We start from the raw sequence: 4536 nt of genomic DNA, 5'->3' as shown, positions 1-4536 counted from the left end.
ATTTAATTTCTCTGTTGCTTTATTTATTTTTTGTCTGGAAGATCTGTCTAGTGATGTTAATGCAGTGTCAAAGTCTCCAACTATGATTGTATTCCCATCAATATCCCCCTTTATATCTGTTAGTAACTGTTTTATGTACTTAGGTTCTCCTATATTGGGTGCATATATATTAACAAGTGTAATATCCTATACTTATTTTTCATTAGAGAAAAAATTCCAAAATCATAATTGTCTTTCTGGCAAGTGAAATTACAATAAAAAGGACAGTTTAGTGGTATTTATTATTTTAACATTAGTCATTTTTACAAATGCATATGCATAATATTCATGTTATGTTCCACATGTTTTTATTTCTTCTTTATATTTACTCTTACTTCCCTGTATCCTCATAATCATGATGTTAGTTTTTTCTAAAAATAACTTTACCATTGTGGATACCGCTGTATACATGATTTTTCATTCACTGTTTATCAGCACACCAGAATAATTAACCTGGAAAACATTTTTAGTTACATTTCTATAAGTATAAGAAAGATGCTTTGGATAAAATACAGATAAAAAATTACATTGTATCCAGATGACAATTGATTGGGTGTTTCTCTGTAAATATTTATCAGATCACAAAATTACCTAAATATTCAATAATATAAAGCAGTTTCTAGGACAGGATAGCTACCATCAGTAAACCTGTTTTATTAATAAGAATTGCAAGACTCTCATTTGATTTTCACTCACAGCAAACAAAACCTTTGTTTTAAAAGGTTTCATTCAAAAGTTCCCTGCACAGCAAAGTGCATGGCACTCAATTTATCTACCGACAGAAGATGAAGGGCTTACCTGGCCCTATGTGATTAGAAACTCTGGCTTTGGGAAGTCTCCCAGAAATACAGCCTGGTAAGCCACCCCTCTAACTCTCACATTGCTATTATATAAATGGTATGTTTTTTTTTTTCCTAAAGAAAGACTGAAATTGGCTATTTTTACCTTGAGACAAAGCACTTTAGATGGGAACAATATTATTTTTTCTGTCAGAAAACATTTTATCTAAGCACATTGAATACACTTCACTAAATCAGCACAAATGGCTACGAGAGCAAAGTCAAACATGTCCAAGTCTAGATTTTATTAAAAATAGGGCATGCTCCAGGAAGTGGAAATGTTATGTAGGCATATATGAGGGGGGAAGAATTTTGACAAAAAAATAATAAAATTGCCTAATACTTATTTTTCCAATATAGGAAGCATGTAATTTTAAGAAGTATGGGTAATTATGGGTAATAGAGCACTGACTAGCAGGTGTTTTGTTTTGTTTTGTTTTGTTTTAACTACTATATGTATATATACACATACAATAGGAGCACTTATACATCACAAAATGACACAAACAGGCAATTTGCAGAAAAATGTCATACCATCAATAAACAGACAGAAAGGTTTAATTTTGCTTATAATTATAGCAATGAAAATTGACACTACAACAAGACACCTTTCAGATTAGAATGCCAAAAATTAAATCCTTTTTATAATCATCAGTGCATTGTAAATGAACTTTCATGCCTTATTGGGAAGGGATTAAAATCTGTGGAATATTTTTTAAGAGTGATTTATCACTAGCTTGCAACAGTTAAAATGCAAAAACCTTTGGTTTTTATGGGTGGTAGAAACTGAAGTAAAAATGTTTATTTTTACATTCTTAAAATGTTAAGTTCAAAAGTGTAAATATTTATAAATGTAAATATTTATAAATGAAAAGATGGTTAAATACAGTATTTTATAATGGTAAAATGTATTAATAAGTTGCTATTAAAACAATTAGACCTATAAGTTCTAATATGGGAAGATGGCCGACGTATGTGGAAAGTTCAATGAAATACAGAGCATTGGGGATATTGTGATTTTTTTATGAGAAAGAAAAGAGAAAAATTACCTGTGTTGATAGTCTGAATGCTTCTGGTGAGGTGTTCAAGTATCTGATCAGGAAAAAAGATTTATTTTAATGTATATATACATTTGTCTTTGTTGTCATTGTTACTGTTCTTTATTTATCATATGTGTATATAACTATATATAATATTGAGAACAAATATTTGAAAATTGTTAACTCACCTTTGATGGGTAGAATTGAAAAGTGGAGATTTGAAAGACGAGTTTAACTTTTCATATTGTTCCGTTTGGTGTACTCTTCCAAGAATAATTTTAAAATCAACAATTATAACATTTAAAGTAATTTAGGATACATTTAATTATTCCAGATTCTGAAATAGAGATAGTCCTAGTCAACCAAATTGATAAATACATGTATTTTTATTTTAAATTTTATATAATGGAGGAATCATCAATTTTATATAGTCACCAGCATTTTTATTAAAAAATAATAAATATTCTCAATTCGGTTTCTAGGAAAGAGTCATTATAGAACTTTTTACAAAATACACCCTGCTGGTTAGACTACATATTTACTATACAAATCTCTGAGCATATGGCCTGTGCATCTGTCTTTTTATCTAGCTCCTTAGATCAATTTTAAGAAGGAATTTAAACAGCGGTCAGTGGATAGTCATTTAAAGTGTCTTAATAAGGAATATTTCAGTTATTCTCCAGCCCTGTAAGTCTGAAACTACTTTGGTAATTTACTTAATATACAGAATCAGTGGCCAACCTCATACATAATGATTTAATTTTTCTGTTGTGGATCATTAGAATTTTTTTTTTAAATAATTACATAGGTATATAAATTGATTCTTATGTAGAATATTTGATTTGAGGTATACCATCTAGCAGAAAGTTAAATCATCAAATTTTTGCTAAGAAAATCAGTTACATATTTGAGAATAGAATAACAGATTCTCATTTATACAACTTTCAACATGGCCAGTATATATTTTTTCTTTTATATGCTAAAATTTACCATAGTATAAATAAAAACATATGAATGATTTTGATTTGTACTGAAGTTGCAGAGTAACTCATCAATCACATGATAAAAACAATGGTGCTGTCATAGGATGGAGACTAAATCATTGCATCTCCATTTCTGTAAACCAGTTGAAGTTCTTCATAGAAGACAAGAAAGTGGGTCCTTGCAGTACTGAGAAGGAACAAGATAATTTTTTACAACACATGCTGTATATAATTTGATTAATAATATCCTACCATCTAAGTTTCTTAAAACCGACCAAATTATGTTGGCATTTATCTTTCTTATAGGTTGATATCAATATGGCAAAGAAGAACTGAGAGTTTTCCCTATGACCAAGATAATTAGGTTTTAATATATTTTAATTTTAATATATATCCTAGAATATTCTTTATCTATGCAAATATAGACTATAGTATCCATATTAAATATATTGTTAAATATCAATATCATTGATATTATATTATGTATCATTACAAGCATAATTTTGGTTATTTTCTTAAATAGTCGATGTGAACATCTCACCTGTTTATAGTTTGTGGATGTCTGAGAATCAACAACTGGCTATCTATTTAAATAAAGAAAGTATAGGGAAACAGCATTTTGATGTTGGCCTTGGCAAAAACTTTTGGATTTAACATCAAAAGCAAAAGTAACAAACACAAAAGTCAGCAAGTGGGACTACACCAAATTAGCTTCTGCACTGTAAAGAAGATAGCAAAATGAGAAGGCAGCCTCCAGAATGAAAGAAAATATTTGTAAATCATATATCCTAGAAGTAGTTAATATACAAACTAGATAAGGAACTCAAACTGCTCAATAGAACACACAAAGAAAAAGAAAGCTCAATTACAAAATTGGCAAAGGATCTGAATAAACAGTCTTCCAAAGAAAACATACAAATGTTCAACAAATACGTGAAGAAGTGTTCAGCATCACTAGTGAGTAAGAAAACACAAATCAAAATCACAATGAGGCCTTACCTCATGCTTAGTGCTCTTTACTTTTGTTGCCTTTGCTTTTGGTGTCAAATCCAAAGTTACACCAGTGTCAGTTTTCTTCTAGGAGTTTTATAGTTTCACTCTTAATTTTTGGTGCTCATATATTTGCAATGGTTATATCCTCTTGCTTAATTGACCCTTCTATCATTTTACAAAGACCTTCTTTCTTTCTTCTTACAGTTTTTGACTTAAAGTCTACTTTGGTATAAGAATAGCTACCCCCTGTCTCTTTTGGTTTCTGTTTGCATGGGACTTCTTTTTTCTTACTTTTATTTTCAGTCTGTGTGTCTTCAAACCGGAAGCAAGTCTCTTGTCGGCAGCATGTCACTCAGTCTTATTTCTTTATTCATTCAGCCATTCTTTGTCTTTTGGCTGGAAAATTTAATTTCATTTACATTTATTTATTGCTAGGCAAGGGTTTACTATTGCTGTTTTGTTAATTGATTTCTAGCTGTTTTGTAGGTCGTTTGTTTCTTTCTTCCTCTGGTGATCATCTACTTATTACTCTTGGGTGGATGGTGGGTATTTATTTTCTTTCAGATGAGAGGTGAAGAATTGTGATAATCTTTTTTCGGGGGGCAAATTTGACTTTTTCAATATTTTAAGCCAAATGATAAG

At 30.0% G+C, this 4536-nt stretch overlaps 1 long non-coding RNA gene across 1 annotated transcript; it reads right to left on the bottom strand.

The window, feature by feature from the left end:
• Positions 1 to 383: 383 nt before the first annotated feature.
• LOC116663015 lies at positions 384 to 4117 on the bottom strand. Its single transcript, XR_004319016.1, has 4 exons — positions 3901 to 4117; positions 2107 to 2255; positions 1928 to 1970; positions 384 to 492 (listed from the first exon to the last, which is right to left on the bottom strand). It is a non-coding gene; the product is annotated as an uncharacterized LOC116663015 (long non-coding RNA).
• Positions 4118 to 4536: the final 419 nt, after the last annotated feature.

Source organism: Camelus ferus, chromosome 1, assembly GCF_009834535.1.
Source record: "Camelus ferus isolate YT-003-E chromosome 1, BCGSAC_Cfer_1.0, whole genome shotgun sequence".
In the NCBI taxonomy this organism is placed as follows: domain Eukaryota; kingdom Metazoa; phylum Chordata; class Mammalia; order Artiodactyla; family Camelidae; genus Camelus; species Camelus ferus.
The sequence above is the reverse complement of the archived record's forward strand: the minus strand, read 5'-3'. Positions and strand labels throughout refer to the sequence as shown.